Raw genomic sequence first — 17840 nt, 5'->3', positions numbered from 1 at the left:
GGTAGTAATACCTATTAGCTAGATAACGGGTAATAAACTGTATTAGGGTGAGGCTAATCACATTGATTTTGGGACCTTAGGCTGGGTTCACATTGCGTTCTGCGCCACCGTTAAACAGACTACGCTACACCGTGGCATAACGCGGTGTAACGTAGTCCATTAACGCCACCATTGAAAGCAATGTCGGATGCATCGCTAGCGCACGCCCACATTGGGCGTGCACTAGCCATATGCCATCATTGAGTGGCAGACCCTGAGATGTGGGCTGCAGCATTTCCGGGTCCGTCACCGCTAGCGCAGATAGAGCTAGCAGATGCTCTATCTGCGCTAGAGCGCTGCAAAACCAGCACTTGCGTTAACAGCAGCCCATTAACGTATGTGTTGAATGGGCTGCTGTTAACACAATGTGAACCCAGTCTTATTCTATTGAACACCTGTTCACCGATCACGTCTAATGGAAAAACACCTGATTAATTAATGATGATCTCATTTGTAATAAACAGCTGATGTGCGCATAACTAGAATGTATACGCCTACTCGAAAGAGTATATAAGGCAAGGTATAATTGATTGAAGGTTTATGGCTTCCAATTCAGATACACTTTGTCTCTGTGTGAATCCATCACTGCTCGAGCATTCTCATATCTGGTAACCATCCAATATCCCTGTTTGTGTCTGTCTATCTTGTCCTATATGTGCATACTAGCTGCCCTCATATGGTACAAAGAGATCCTGAGATAAGTTAAGTCATACTAGTCTGCCTATTGTTAGCTTGTTTTTGCTCCCTGGTTGATATAGAAGATATCTGTGCTTGCTAAGATCTGAGTGGGATTAGTAACGTGGCGGTCACAAGGGCCAAATCACTAATCATTATCCCTGTAGTCTGCACACCTATAAGCTGAGAGTTCAGTATAGGTTACTAAACGAGTGGAAAAGGGGAATTGCGTTTCTGCAATTTCAGAGGACCACACGGCCTCATATAAAGTATGTCAAACGAGGAAATACTCGGTGGGTACTCTTATCTAAATACCCATGTTCCTGTCAGAGATTCCCATCTGCACCATCCCCTAGCAGACCTGAGAGACAGCGCCTTGTATGTAGGTCAAAGTCCGGATGGCCAGGTCCTTCAAACCAAGCGAATCAGTGTTAGAGATAGAGCTCCTAATTAAAGGTGTACACATGTTTATATGTATGTTTTGATATCAATATATGGAATATAGTACTAAACATTGTGAACAACTATTGAAATACATTAATCTACAGTAAATTGTGCTGAAGGCTTTGCTTTTGCTCTTCTTGGAATTTTTGTATGTGCATGATGTATAGGAATTAGGATTACCCAGAACATTGTAAAAGGCTGGCCTCCGTCACAGTTTTTGTAAATGTCGTGCTCGGATTGCAAATTGGGATTGATCCTCGCCATATCTAGTGAGCGGTGGAGAAATGCTAAAATTGTTGGCTACGGCTATAATCAAAAGCACACTGGGTTTGGACCTCTGTCAAAAAGATTTCCTGAGTTGAAAGCATTCAGGCTCAATGTTCATGGGACTATTCTGTGGACCCCTGGAGCATTGTTGAGTCACATAGAGGAAAATAATCTCTGGTATCCTAATAACATGCCATTCAAGTGTCCTCTAAAGAGCGGGAAACCAGAGGATTGCACACATTTTGCATAACTTTATGCTCTCCTCAGTGGATCAATAGAAGGTGATGTTAAGTTGATTCAGAATGTGTAGAGTATGTAGATAGGTGAGATCAATAGTATGGTTTTAAAAGAATGCTCAGCTTGAATTAGTGTAAAGGCCCCTTCACATTAAGCGACGCTGCAGCGATACCGACAACGATCCGGATCGCTGCAGCGTCGCTGTTTGGTCGCTGGAGAGCTGTCACACAGACAGCTCTCCAGCGACCAACGATGCCGGTAACCAGGGTAAACATCGGGTAACTAAGCGCAGGGCCGCGCTTAGTAACCCGATGTTTACCCTGGATACCATCCTAACAGTTAAAAAAACAAACACTAGATACTTACCTACCGCTGTCTGTCCTCCAGCGCTGCGCTCTGCTTCTCTGCTCTCCTCCTGTACTGTCTGTGAGCCGGAAAGCAGAGCGGTGACGTCACCGCTCTGCTTTCCGGCTCACAGCCAGTACAGGAGGAGTGCAGAGCACAGCGCTGGAGGACAGACAGCGTTAGGTAAGTATCTAGTGTTTGTTTTTTTTTACTTTTAGCATGGTAACCAGGGTAAACATCGGGTTACTAAGCGCGGCCCTGCGCTTAGTTACCCGATGTTTACCCTGGTTACCAGTGAAGACATCGCTGGATCGGTGTCACACGCCGATCCAGCGATGTCTCCAGGGAGTCCAGCGACGAAATAAAGTTCTGGACTTTATTCAGCGACCAACGATCTCCCAGCAGGGGCCTGATCATTGGTCGCTGTCACACAGAACGATTTCATTAACGATATCGTTGCTACGTCACAAATAGCAACGATATCGTTAACAATATCGTTATGTGTGAAGGTACCTTAAGATATTGTTGAAGGAAATTGAAAGTACAATTGTTTTATTGAAAGCAGGAACTCTGAGAGTAATAAGGTGTACCCCAGATAAGACAGCACAGTAATGTAAATGGACTTGGCACTCTGCCAACTGTTGAAACTTTGCACATAGGCTCTATGCCCCAAGTGCATGTTACTTTATAAACAACATTTTCTGCTTTTGCTTAGTTAAAAAGTTATTGAAGTTTCAAAAGTTTGGCTGTTTGCCTGATAATTTTTATTTCTTTCCTTTTCGTGCTTTTGAATCCAGCAACTCTCTCTGATTGAGGTAGTGGATTCAAAAGGGGGGAGGAGTACTAGTAAACCACTGTTATCACAAAATCTTACATAAATTTTATAGCCCTTATGGCTGAAGAAACTGCAGATTTCTCACATGTTTCTCATGTACCTCTCATTAATCCAGATGTTGAGCTTTTTGTAGATTGTTCAAGAAGCATCTGTGAGGACGGACGGTTCTACACTGGGTATGCAGTGGTCACAGAACATGAGGTAGTGAAAGCAGAACACTCCCTCCTCACATGTCTCCAAAAGAGGTGGAGTTGTCAGCACTCATTGAGGCTCTTAGGGGGGCTGAAGGTAAATGGTACAACATTTATATAGTATCGAGATATCTTTTCGAGGTGACCCATGACTACAGCCCCATATGGAGGGCGAGAGGCTTTCTTACATCAGCAGGCACTCCTGTCAAGCATAGGTACCTCATTAAACAGTTAATGGATGCACAACTGCTCCTGAAAGAGGTTGCCGTAGTCAAGGTAAAGGCACACACCAAACTCACTACCAACAAGGCAATGACAAAGAGGACAAAGCAGCCAAGGAAACTGCAAGAGTGCGTAGGCAACACGGGACCCCTGAGGCACCTTTACAGATCATGGTAAGCACTGAGTAAAGCCAGCTTGCCTTAAGTATCTTACAGGCTCTGACTCGGGGACTCACCGGCAAAGAGAAGAGGGTTTGGTCAGAAGCTGGTCCTCGGAACCATAAAGATTTGTGGAGGGTAGGACAGCGGGTGTGTCTGCCAAGATCTCTGTAACCTGTGATGGCCCAAATGGCTCACAATCCAAAACACGGGTCCAAGAATGCCATATGTGCTCTGGTAGATGAACCAGTCACCCCTGGTTTTACAATGATCCCTACGAGATTTTACACAGGCATGTTTTACACTGCACAACATACAGTAAGTAATTTAGCAATGCACCACAAAAACATGCCTAAGCCTCTATACCCATTTCAACGACTGCAGACTGACTTCATATAACTACCTCCAGGTAGGAATGTATGTGCTTGTGTGTGTTGATCTCTTCTCAGCGTGACCGGAAGCCTTCCAGATGCCAGAAGCCACTATAGCAGGGACGTAATACAAAATGTTATGCAAATGTCCTTAAACAAGTACCTTACCTTTAGCTCTGTCACACATCCAACAGAAAAGACAAAAATGCCCCTTTCAGGCAAACTCACCAGCCATGTCCAGAGCCTCCAGGAAAGATTGTCGCTCATGCATAAATAAGTTTTTGATTCTATTCCAGGAGATTGGGTAGTGGTCAACAGACATACAAGGAGACCACTGGAGCCGAGGTCTGATGGTCCTCTCACTACAGCCATATCAGTAAAGCTTGAGGGAAACCCTGCTTAGATCCATGCAAGCAATTGTACAGTCCTGGAGCAGAAGAATATTGATCCTGCTCCTGATAATGTTGGCAGCCTCACCTCAGGAGGGACAGATGGCTAAGATAACCCAAAATGACACAGAAATAACAATGTGGTTTGATGCTTTCGAGAAATTTGCTAACTTTAGATTTGATCTTTGTACAATAGTGAATTGTCAATGGAATCTTAAATTTAGGAGGAAGAGCAGTAGCCCCAATTATAAATTTCTAACAGGAACAAAAAAGGCTGTGGTATATATCTGTGTAACTAGGCCAGGGAATGAGAATTGTAACTCCTGGTCAGATGCAGCCTGGAATACGGGGACTTCATGGGAATATAAGCCAGAAGAAGCTATGACTCACCTTAGCCTACAGGAAAGCCTCTTCTTGAGAGGATAAAGATTGCTATAGTTATCCCAAAATGGGACTGTGATCCACAGATTTTAACCTGGGGATCATCTTGTAATCCCCTCCTCATAACTATAGATGAACCCTCTCTTTATATATTAGGACTGCACAAATTCTGGTTAAAGCCTATCCCCCAACAGCACAATAAGAGTAAGGAAGAGAGTCCCCACGAATCAGCAATAGAAAAATAAAAGTTCAAGGTATTTGGAGTTGTGAGCTTTGAGGAGAAGTTGGCCATAGAAATAGGTTATACGGAGAGAAATTAATGGCTTATGCGGATGAAGTATACTGCAGGTCAATAATAATAATAATAATATTAGCGCTAACATATTATGCAGCACTTTACAATTAAGCGGGGACATGTACAGAAAATTAATTCAGTGCAAGTTAAGATAATTTAAACAGTGACATTAGGGGTGAGGTCCCTGCTCGCAAGCTTACAATCTACAAGGAAATGGGGGGAAACAATAGGTGAAAAGTGCTTGTTATTTCAGGTCAATATAATAAATCCAACTGTATTGCATGCTCCACTACCAGACCCCATTTAGGGACAATTTCCCTTAGACTCTCAGAGCAAGACCAAACAGATCTGCAATGTATTTTGGCCTTGTATAATGCTACATATAACCCCACTGATAATACTCTGTGTTATGCTCTCTCGGCCCTATACCCACAAATAAAAACTGACCAGGTACCTACTAGAGTTTTTGCATATCCAGGAAATTACACCTGTTTCCAAGGCAACGGGACAGGAACAGGGAGACCGATAGGAAATCTAACTTCAGAGTTTTGTGACACCACCATCCCCATAGATACAGATACGGGGGGCTTTAAAGCTAAGTAGTTCCAGGACCAGACTGCAGCAAGAAGTGATATATGGTGGTTATGTGGGGACATGAAGCTCGGAGACAGATTACCAGCAGAGTGGATTGGCAGCTGTGCCCTAGCACAGACACTCATGCCATTCCAGATAATTTCATCAGAAGAGATACAAAAGGGTAAAATGAATTCTGATACTCTACATAGAAACAAAAGGTCATCACCTGCTGGATCTTTCGATCCAAGAATCTACATAGACAGTATAGGGGTTCACAGAGGGGTACCAGATGAATATAAAACCAGAAACCAGATAGCAGCAGGGTTTGAATTAGTTTTCTTTTGGTAGGTTACACCTAACAAAAATGTGGACTGGATAAATTATATATTATAATTATCAAAGGTTTATAAATATACAAGAGATGCAATAAGAGGAATAGCAGAGCAACTAGGCCAACTTCTTTGATGACATGACAGAATAGAATGACCTTAGACATGCTGTTATCATAAAAAGCTCAAGTTATGGTTCGGAAGATGGAGTCACCTGGTGTCCAGCTTTCTCATCTCTCTCGCCATGTGACAGCGATACTTGTGATCTGCAGATGTTGCTGCATACCCTGCGTGAGAGGGCTCCTCCATAGGGTCCACAGGGTGGCGCTCATAGCAATCCGGCATCAGCAACCATAGAGGTCTCAAGGTTACTATGCAGATGCATCACTGACCCCCGATCATGTGACTGGGGTTGGCGATGCGCTCATATCTGGCCCGATGGCCGAAAGCGCCGGTTAAATGCTGCTGTCAGCATTTGACAGCAGCATTTAACTAGTTAATAGCGGCGGGTGAATCACAATTTCACCCACCGCTATTGCAGGCACATGTCAGCTGTTCAAAACAGCTGACATGTCCCGGCTTTGAGGTGGGGTCAGCGCCAGAGCCCACATCAAAGCAGGGGATCCGACCTCCGCAGTAATAGTACGGTGGAGGTCGTGAAAGGGTTAAATCTCTAAGCAGCATTTTATGTTGTTCTTCGCCTTTAAATTCCATTCTATTACCCCTTCCATCTGTACTGGGGGGGTTGGGTTATGGGCACTGACATCTGTCATAGATGCCTTGTGCATCTCCCCCTTTATCGATTAATCATTTTATCTTGCACTTACTAAGGGCTAATTTTACCCTTAGGCTATTCACACTTTGCGGATTTTGCTGCGGATCCGCAGCGGATTTGACCGCTGTGGATCCACAGCAGTTTCCCATGAGTTTACAGTCCAATGTAAACCTGTGGGAAACAAAAAACGCTGTGCACATGCTGTGGAAAAAAACACGCGGAAACGCAGCGGATCACATTCCGCAGCATTTCACTTCTTTACTGCGGATTTCACCTGCTCCAATAGTAAAATGCAGATGGAAATCTGCATAAGAAACCGCAGTAAAAACCACGACGGGTTTTCACTGCGGATTTTGGAATTCCGCTGCGGAAAATTCCACAGTGGAATCCGCAAAGTGTGCACAAAGCCTTATTGTGCTGTATTGCATTCCCAAATCATGATTTTTTTATCTTATTGTGGACTGTGGGGTATGTTGTCCTCGCCGTTATTTGCTTGATTGTGCTCCCTGCACCTTTGTGCTTCGTCTTTAGTTATGGGGCGTACTTATGCTCTGTTTATTTCTCCTTCTCTCATGTCGGTCCCGATTGTGGGCATACTAATTGTTATGCTCTGTTTTCCTCTTGCGCGCACACGCTTTTCATGTGGACTTTTGTGGTGGTATGGCTCTCCAAGATATATGCGCCAGTCAGTAGCGTAGCTACCAGGGGAGCAGAGGGTGCGGTCGCCCCGGGCCCGGAGCTCAGAGGGGGCCCACCTGGAGCTACGCTACCCTTAACTATATTAGCCTGCTGTGCACGCCAATATAGCTGAGCTCTGCGGTAGAGCAGGGACAGAATCTCCCTGCTGTGCCGCGGTCTGTTCTGTAGAGGAGCATGTACCCGGGGACGCTGGGTGCCGCCACTGTACCTGCTGCCTCCAGCATACTGCAGACACACACACATTGCCGGCTGTGTGGTGTCTGCTAAAGAGACTTCAGGACGCTGCTTCTTCCCTCCCTGAGCCCTGCATACAGGAGCAGCCGGACAGGAGATAGGACGACGTAGGAGCTCAGGCTGCAGGGGGCTGGAGGTGACTGCACTGTGTAGTAAGGAGGAGGCAGGACACTGTTCCTATCCTGACAAGTCACTGAGGTTTCTAGCATCCCTTTTGCTCTGTCTCTGTCAGTCTCTCTCAGTCTCACTCTCTGTCTCGCTCTCTCTCTGTCTCGCTCTCTCTCAATCTTTGTCTCGCTCTCTGTCTCGCTCTCTCTGTCTTGCTCTCTCTCAATCTTTGTCTCGCTCTCTGTCTCGCTCTCTCTGTCTCGCTCTCTGTCTCGCTCTCTCTCAATCTGTCTCGCTCTCTGTCGCTCTGTCTCGCTCTCTCAGTCTGTCACTCTGTCTCGCTCTCTCAGTCTGTCACTCTGTCTCGCTCTCTCTCAGTCTCTCTCTGAGTCTCTGTCTCTCAGGGTCAGTCTCTGTCTCTCTCTGTCTCTGTCTCGCTCTCTCTCTGTCTGTCTCGCTCTCTCTGTCTGTCTCGCTCTCTGTCTCGCTCACTCTCTGTCTCGTTCTCTCAGTCTCTCTGAGTCTCTGTCTCTCTCTGGGTCAGTCTCTCTCTGTGTCTCCCTGTCAGTCTCTGTCTCTCGCAGTCTCTCTGTCTCAGTCTTTGTCTCTCTCTCTCTGTTTGTCTCTCTGTCAGTCTCTGTCTCTCAGTCTCTGGCTCAGTCTTTGTCTCGCTCTCAGTTTGTTTCTGTCTTAGTCTCTCTCTCTCTGTCTCACTCTCTGTCTCGCTCTCAGTCTCTGTCGGTCTCTCTGTCTCTGTCTTTTCAGTCTCTGTCTGTCTCTCTGTCTCGCTCTCTGTGTCTTTCTCTCTGTCTCACTCTCTCTCTGAGTCTCTGTCTCTGTGTCAGTCTCTCTCTGTCTCAGTCTCTGTCACTCTCTGGCAGTCTCTCTCTGTCTCTCTCAGTCTCTGTCTCACTCTCTCTCTCAGTTTATCTCAGTCTCACTCTCTCTGTCTCGATCTCAGTTTCTGTGTCAGTCTCTCTTTCTCGCTCTCTCTCAGTCTGTCAGTCTCTCTCTGTCTCTGTCTCTGTTAGTCTCTCTCTCTGTCTCAGTCTCTCTGTCTATCTCTCTGTCTGTCTCTCAGGCTCTCTATGTCTCTCTCTCAACATCTCTCTATCTCTTGTAATGTGGTCCTGTAGCCGGGGTCAGGGTCCTATCAGTCCAGTGTGTCTCATCTCATATCAGTAAATACAAGGTAACAAACATGAAAATGCCATTTATATAAACAATAAAATCCCCATAAAGTTGAGGATAAATATATATGATGAAGAGCCAAATAGAATAAAAATGGGAACAGCCAGTAGGTGAGTATAGATAATCAAAATCTCTTATAGATGCATATATATACTCAGTCTGAATAACATGGCCCACAAATGGGGAGAAGGGAATAAAAAGAAGAGATGACATATAGGGGGGAGCATTTTCTTCTTTCATTGTGTGATATTTTACCTCCCCCCTTTCTTCTGCTTTCCTCTTTCTTTCCATTCACCTCTTAAGGGTCTTGTCCAGAAAAGAGTATTATTTTTAGGGTTACCTGGATTCATTCAGGGACCTATTCCCATATGGTGGACTCTATACGCATTTACTGGTTGTTTTTATCTGCAATTTGCAGCCCACAGAGAGGGACAGAGACCAGAATCCAAGGGAGATACAACGTTGGGGCTAATGCGAGGGCCATCATACATTTTCAATTACAGCCGGATCATCTGCTGAGGTTCCCCCTATACCCATGATTAAAGTGTGCCATCATAGATGTAATCAAGGTTTAGGGGCCCATTCAGATGGTTCGCCACCCCCCCCCCCCCCTGAGCTGAACCCTTAGCTACGCCTCTGGCGCCAGCCTTTAATTGATGTTACCAACTGCTTTTCGTGCCTGCAAAATATGCATCTCGATAACACTTCTTCCATTGAGAAGTTCACGTTTTGCGCACGCGTGAGCCTCCGACTTACGTTACTGAGTTCCTCACACTTGCGCACTACATATCTTTAATGCTCTTCCCCCTTTTTTTTCTTCTCATGTTTATACACCTCTTGCTTGTTGTGCCTGATTGACTGCTCTTTAAAGACTGCATGACCTCTCTTTCCTACACTTTCCCTGATGAAGCTGTGCTCTGCAGTGATACGCATGGGGCTTCCCACATCACTCTCGTTACCGGACTACTGTTCTCTTGACTTTTAGACCTGCAGTGGACGGCCTCATATGGTGATATGATCGCTAGCTCAGCCTTCTTGTTTAACCTCTTGGTACATGCTTTCCTCCTCACTGCTCAATATGGCAGCTCCCTCTCTGACTTCATGCCTTAAGGGAGATTTATTTCTTCTTACTTCAATGGGATATCTATGTTAGTTTCCCCACAGCATTAAATAGGCTTATTGTGGTCTTTCAGAAGGGGGGTTTTCCATCATCTGGTTTTCTGGGGACGCCCAGAACAGGGTTTTGTCTATTTCATGTGCAACTGTTGTATGCATATGGAGTGTCGTTTTTGGTATGTTTCTGTCATTTGAATATGATATTGTATATGCTGTAGTGTTATGGGACTGCAAGTGATGTGTTTTGTCTTTTAAATGTTTTTGTTGTGGGTTTGTCTACCAATTAACTTTGTATATATTTTTCTTCAATATCTTGGGTGTGCGCCTAATATGCATGGTTCTTTCATTTTTTTGATAGAAAGAGAAGGAAAGGGACAGAATAGGATTTAATTACTGTAACCCTGATTATTATTATTATGATTATACATTTTTATAGCGCCATTTATTCCATGGTACTTTACATGTGACCGGGGCAAATATAGACAAGTACAATAAACATGAGTAAAACAAGGCACACACAAGTACAGGAGGAGAGAGGACCCTGCCCTTGTTGGCTCACAGTCTACAGGGCATGGGTGAGGATACACTAGGAGAGGGTAGAACTGGTCATGCGGCGGTTCAGTAGACTGGGGATTACTGCAGGATGTAGGCTTGTCAGAAGAGGTAAGTCTTCAGGTTCCTTTTGAAGGTTTCCGTGGTAGGCGAGTGCATGATGTTTTGGGGTAGAGAGTTCCAGAATATAGGGGAAGTCTTGGATGCGGTTGTGGGAGGAAGAGATGAGAGAGGAGTAGAGAAGGAGATCATGGGACGATCGAAGGTTGCATGTAGGTAGGTACCGGGAGACCATGTCACACATATATGGAGGAGTCAGGTTGTGAATGGCTTTATATGTCATTGTTACACTATAGCTGGTCCGAATAACTAAAGCAATTGTTACCATCCACCTCTCGTGTCTCCCCTTTTCCCCATAGTTTGTAAGCTTGAGAGCAGGGCCCTCACTCCTCCTGGTATCTGTTTTGAACTGTATTTCTGTTATGCTGTAATGTCTATTGTCTGTACAAGTCCCCTCTATAATTTGTAAAGCGCTGCGGAATATGTTGGCGCTATATAAATAAAATTATTATTATTATTATTATTATTGTTAGTGTTTTGAACTAGCCTCTGGGCAATAGGAAGCCAGTGAATGGCCTGGCAGAGAGGAGAGGCTGGGAAGTAATGATGAGACAGATGGATTAGTCGGGCAGCAGAGTTTACGATGGATTGGAGTGGTGCCAGAGTGCTAGAGGGGAGGCCAGAGAGTAGGAGGTTGCAGTAGTCGAGGCGGGAGATGATAAGGGCATGTACTAGTGTTTTTGTGGTTTCATGGTTAAGGAATGCACGAATCCGGGAAATGTTTTTGAGTTGGAATCGGCAAGAGGAGGCAAGGGCTTGGATATGTGGCTTGAAAGAAAGAGTAGAGTCAAGGATCATTCCGAGACACCTAGCGTGCGGGACCGGGGGAAAGCGAGCAGCCATTGATGGATAGGTGGGTGGGGGGGGTAGAGTGAGGTGGGGGAAAGATGATGAATTCTGTTTTGTCCATGTTCAGTTTTAGAAAACGAGCAGAAAAGAAGGATGAAATAGCAGACATTCATTGTGGGATTTTGGTCAGTAAGGAAGTGAGGTCAGGTCCAGATAGGTAGATGTGCGTGTCATCAGCGTAGAGATGATATTGTAAACCGTGGGATTCTATGAGCTGTCCCAGGCCGAAGGTGTAGATGGATAAGAGTAGGGGTCCTAGAACTGAACCTTGGGGAACACCAAGAGACAGGGGGCGAGATGAGGAGGTGGTGTGGGAGAGGGAGACACTGAATGTCCGGTCTGTTAGATGTGATGAGATCCAGGATAGGGCCAAGTCTGTGATGCCAAGAGATGAGAGAATCTGTAACAGGAGGGAGTGACCCACAGTGTCGAAGGCAGAAGACAGGTCCAGGAGGAGAAGGACAGAGTAGTGTCGCTTGCGCTTGATGGTTAGTAGGTCATTGGTCACTTTAGTTAGGGCAGAGGAGATGCTGGGGAACAGAGTAGAGAATTGAAAATGTTGAAGAGCTGTTTAAGGTTGTGAGTCAGGGAGGATATGAGAGATGAGAAGAAAGTTTGTTTTGCGGCAGTGAGCGTGGACTTGAAGCTGGCGATGAAGCTGATGATGATGATGATACTGTGAAGAATATACTCATGCTGTGCTCAAGCCCCAGTGAGGAAGTTCTTGTTAAAGTTGGAATCGACTGTGACTCTGTTTATTCCAAAGTGGATCCAGAGGATCTCTGTAAATGTGCTGAGGTCACTGATGGAGCTGAGGAAGACGCTGCAGATATGCTGTGTGATGGGCAATGTGTTTATGTGATGGGAAGTCAGGGCACACTGTTGCAGATGCTGGTGGCCACGACTACTGCCCCGTTTGGTTCTTTCACTTGGCATAGTCGGCTGGATGCCGACACTGTGCTATGCGGGGAGACCACAAAGTTGCAAGCAGCAAATGAAATTGATGTGGATGAAACTGAGAAAGAAGGAAGCAGTGATGTTCTGTAAGTGGCAGACAATATGGATGTGACAGGAAACTGGAATCCAGGAAGAACGGATGCCCCCGAAATGGCAAGTAACCTGATTGTGACAAAGACTGTGTATGATACTGAAATTGTGACTATGACTAACATGGCGACTGAGAAGATAGTGGAGTTTGGCGCCAAATAATAAGACAATCAATTTGGCTCCCTCTTTTGTGGGCATGATAGCGCAGAAATGGTGCCAAAATCTGTCTGGCTGCATTCCCCGGTCCACCCATAGTGGGTGCGGATGAAAATGGGAAGGACCCCGCCTTCTACCAGCAAATGCGTGGAGCGGCTAGAAGCTACCCCACTATGGAATGGGTGGGCCCAGACAGAGGGGAGTCACCAATGAGTCCTGGATTCACCGTTTCCCTGGTCTTGCCAGCAGCTGCCGGAACCAGAATGCCACCATCGGGAGCCAGAACATCAGCATCGGGAGCCGGAACCTCTTCTTGCGGAGGTTCAATGGCCTCCAGAGCAGGAACCTCGTCGCCGGGAACGGAACCAAATCATCGGGAACTGGAAGCCGGCAGACTGGAAACAGCGACTGCCTTGGAGGAGCCTGCTCTGTAAATGAAGGCCGAGCCAAAACTTCAGTCAACACCGAAGTGTGCAGCTGCAACCGTGGAAGAATACAGCAGGCCTGGGGTGAACACGTCAGCAACAGCAAGCAGGAGAGGGTGATGTTGTGAATTCTGTGGCAGAGCTCCCTCCTGTGGTCACAAGTGGTACTTCGGCTGATTCTCTCTGTGAGCTTCTGTTGGTGGAGGGAAGTGGTACTGCGGCTTCTGAGTTTCCTCCCTCAGGTGATCTGGTGAGGTCGTTAGGTGCTTCTCTACTTAACTCCACCTAATGCTTTGATCCTGGCTTCCTGTCAATGTTCCAGTGTTGGACTTGCTTTTCCCTGGATCATTCCTGTGGCCTGCTGCTCTGCATAGCTAAGTTCTTCTTTGCTATTTGTTTGCTATTTTTTTCTGTCCAGCTTGTCTAATTTGTTGCTGGAAGCTCTGGGACGCAAAGGGTGTACTTCCGTGCCGTTAGTTCGGTACGGAGGGTCTTTTTGCCCCCTTTGCGTGGTTTTCTTTAGGGTTTTGTGTAGACCGCAAAGTTACCTTTTCTATCCTCGTTCTGTTAAGAAAGTCGGGCCTCACTTTGCTGAATCTATTTCATCTCTACGTTTGTCTTTTCATCTTAACTCACAGTCATTATATGTGGGGGGGCTGCCTTTTCCTTTGGGGTATGTCTCTTAGGCAAGGTAGGCTTATTTTCTATCTTCAGGCTAGTTAGTTTCTCAGGCTGTGCCGAGTTGCATAGGCAGAGTTAGGCGCAATCCACGGCTGCCTCTAGTGTTGTTTGGAGAGGATTAGGGATTGCGGTCTGCAGAGTTCCCACGTCTCAGAGCTCGTTCTATGATTTTGGGTTATTGTCAGATCACTGTATGTGCTCTGACCGCTATGTCCATTGTAGTACTGAATTGCCTTTCATAACAGTACAGGAAGCCAAAAGTACTAATGATTCTCAATAGAGGGAAAAAAGAAGTACTGAGACCATTTTTTTTTCTTTGCACTGTGTTTTGCCTTTTTTTTCCCCTAGACATTTGGGTGGTTCAGGACACAGTTGTAGCGATGGACATTAGATGTCTGTCTTCATTTGTGGATCAGCTCTCGGCAAGAGTACAAAAGATTCAAGACACTATTGATCAGAAAGCTATGTTGGAACCAAGAATTCCTATTCCTGATTTGTTTTTTGGAGATAGAACTAAGTTTCTGAGTTTCAAAAATAATTGTAAATTATTTCTGGCCTTAAACCCTCGCTCCTCTGGTGATCCAGTTCAACAGGTTTTGATTGTTATTTCTTTTTTGCGCGGCGACCCTCAGGACTGGGCATTTTCTCTTGCGCCAGGAGATCCTGCATTGAGTAATATCAATGCGTTTTTCCTGGCGCTCGGATTGCTGTACGATGAACCTAATTCAGTGGATCAGGCAGAGAAAAATTTGCTGGCTCTTTGTGAGGGTCAGGAAGAGATAGAGGTATATTGTCAGAAATTTAGAAAGTGGTCCGTGCTCACTCAATGGAATGAATCTGCGCTGGCAGCTATGTTCAGAAAGGGTCTCTCTGAAGCCCTTAAGGATGTCATGGTGGGATTTCCTATGCCTGCTGGTTTGAAAGAGTCTATGTCTTTGGCCATTCAGATCGGTCGACGCTTGCGTGAGCGTAAATCTGTGCACCATTTGGCGGTATTACCTGAGCTTAAACCTGAGCCTATGCAGTGCGATAGGACTTTGACCAGAGTTAAACGGCAAGAACACAGACGTCTGAATGGGCTGTGTTTCTACTGTGGTGATTCCACTCATGCTATCTCTGATTGTCCTAAGCGCACTAAGCGGTTCGCTAGGTCTGCCACCATTGGTACAGTACAGTCAAAATTTCTTCTGTCCATTACCTTGATCTGCTCTTTGTCATCGTATTCTGTCATGGCATTTGTGAATTCAGGCGCTGCCCTGAATTTGATGGACTTGGAGTATGCTAAGCGTTGTGGGTTTCTCTTAGAGCCCTTGCAGTGTCCTATTCCATTGAGAGGAATTGATGCCACGCCTTTGGCCAAGAATAAGCCTCAATACTGGACCCAGCTGACCATGTGCATGGCTCCTGCACATCAGGAGGTTATTCGCTTTCTGGTGTTGCATAATCTGCATGATGTGGTCGTGTTGGGGTTGCCATGGCTACAAGCCCATAATCCAGTATTAGATTGGAAATCCATGTCGGTGTCCAGCTGGGGTTGTCAGGGGGTACATGGTGATGTTCCATTTCTGTCAATTTTGTCATCCACTCCTTCTGAGGTTCCAGAGTTCTTGTCTGATTACCGGGATGTATTTGATGAGCCCAAGTCCGATGCCCTACCTCCGCATAGGGATTGTGATTGTGCTATCAATTTGATTCCTGGTAGTAAATTCCCAAAAGGTCGACTGTTTAATTTATCCGTGCCTGAGCACGCCGCTATGCGCAGTTATGTGAAGGAATCCCTGGAGAAGGGGCATATTCGCCCGTCATCGTCACCATTAGGAGCAGGGTTCTTTTTTGTAGCCAAGAAGGATGGTTCGCTGAGACCTTGTATAGATTACCGCCTTCTAAATAAGATCACGGTTAAATTTCAGTACCCCTTGCCATTGTTATCTGATTTGTTTGCTCGGATTAAGGGGGCTAGTTGGTTCACCAAGATAGATCTTCGTGGTGCGTATAATCTGGTGCGAATCAGGCGAGGAGATGAATGGAAAACTGCATTTAATACGCCCGAGGGTCATTTTGTGTATCTAGTGATGCCATTCGGACTTGCCAATGCTCCATCAGTGTTTCAGTCCTTTATGCATGACATCTTCCGAGAGTACCTGGATAAATTCCTGATTGTGTACTTGGATGACATTTTGATCTTCTCGGATGATTGGGAGTCTCATGTGAAGCAGATCAGAACAGTTTTTCAGGTCCTGCGTGCTAATTCTTTGTTTGTGAAGGGATCAAAGTCTCTCTTTGGTGTGCAGAAGGTTTCATTTTTGGGGTTCATCTTTTCCCCTTCTACTATCGAGATGGATCCTGTTAAGGTCCAAGCCATCCATGATTGGACTCAGCCGACATCTCTGAAAAGTCTGCAAAAGTTCCTGGGCTTTGCTAATTTTTATCGTCGCTTCATCTGCAATTTTTCTAGTATTGCCAAACCATTGACCGATTTGAACAAGAAGGGTGCTGATTTGTTCAATTGGTCTTCTGCTGCTGTGGAAGCTTTTCAAGACTTGAAGCATCGTTTTTCTTCTGCCCCTGTGTTGTGTCAACCAGATGTTTCTCTTCCGTTCCAGGTCGAGGTTGATGCTTCTGAGATTGGAGCAGGGGCTGTTTTGTCGCAGAGAGGTTCTGATTGCTCAGTGATGAAACCATGCGCTTTTTTTTCCAGGAAGTTTTCGCCTGCTGAGCGAAATTATGATGTGGGCAACCGAGAGTTGCTGGCCATGAAGTGGGCATTCGAGGAGTGGCGTCATTGGCTTGAAGGAGCTAAACATCGCGTGCTGGTATTGACTGATCATAAGAACGTGACTTATCTTGAGTCTGCTAAGCGGTTGAATCCTAGACAGGCTCGTTGGTCGCTGTTTTTTGCCCGTTTTGACTTTGTGATTTCGTACCTTCCGGGCTCTAAAAATGTGAAGGCGGATGCTCTGTCTAGGAGTTTTGTGCCCGACTCTCCGGGTTTGTCTGAGCCGGCGGGTATGCTCAAGGAAGGAGTAATTGTGTCTGCCATCTCCCCTGATTTGCGGCGGGTGCTGCAAAAATTTCAGGCTAATAAACCTGATCGTTGTCCAGCGGAGAGACTGTTTGTCCCTGATAGGTGGACCAATAAAGTTATCTCTGAGGTTCATTGTTCGGTGTTGGCTGGTCATCCTGGAATCTTTGGTACCAGAGAGTTGGTGGCTAGATCCATTTGGTGGCCGTCTCTGTCGCGGGATGTGCGTGTTTTTGTACAGTCCTGTGGGATTTGTGCTCGGGCTAAGCCCTGCTGTTCTCGTGCCAGTGGGTTGCTTTTGCCCTTGCCAGTCCCGAAGAGGCCTTGGACACATATCTCTATGGATTTTATTTCTGATCTTCCCGTTTCTCAAAAGATGTCAGTCATTTGGGTGGTCTGTGATCGCTTTTCTAAGATGGTCCATCTGGTACCCTTGTCTAAATTGCCTTCCTCCTCTGATTTGGTGCCATTGTTCTTCCAGCATGTGGTTCGTTTACATGGCATTCCAGAGAATATCGTTTCTGACAGAGGTTCCCAGTTTGTTTCAAGGTTTTGGCGAGCCTTTTGTGGTAGGATGGGCATTGACTTGTCTTTTTCCTCGGCTTTCCATCCTCAGACTAATGGCCAGACCGAACGAACCAATCAGACCTTGGAAACATATCTGAGATGCTTTGTTTCTGCCGATCAGGATGACTGGGTGTCCTTTTTGCCTTTGGCTGAGTTCGCCCTTAATAATCGGGCCAGCTCGGCTACCTTGGTTTCGCCATTTTTCTGCAATTCTGGGTTCCATCCTCGTTTCTCTTCAGGACAGGTTGAGTCTTCGGACTGTCCTGGTGTGGATACTGTGGTGGACAGGTTGCAGCAGATTTGGACTCATGTAGTGGACAATTTGACCTTGTCCCAGGAGAAAGCTCAACGTTTCGCTAATCGCAGACGCCGTGTGGGTCCCCGACTTCGTGTTGGGGATCTGGTTTGGTTATCTTCTCGTCATATTCCTATGAACATAGTAACATAGTAACATAGTTAGTAAGGCTGAAAAAAGACATTTGTCCATCCAGTTCAGCCTATATTCCATCATAATAAATACCCAGATCTACGTCCTTCTACAGAA

This window comes from Ranitomeya imitator, chromosome 5, assembly GCF_032444005.1.
Source record: "Ranitomeya imitator isolate aRanImi1 chromosome 5, aRanImi1.pri, whole genome shotgun sequence".
Taxonomy (NCBI): Eukaryota; Metazoa; Chordata; class Amphibia; order Anura; family Dendrobatidae; genus Ranitomeya; species Ranitomeya imitator.
Note: the sequence above shows the minus strand (reverse complement) of the source record.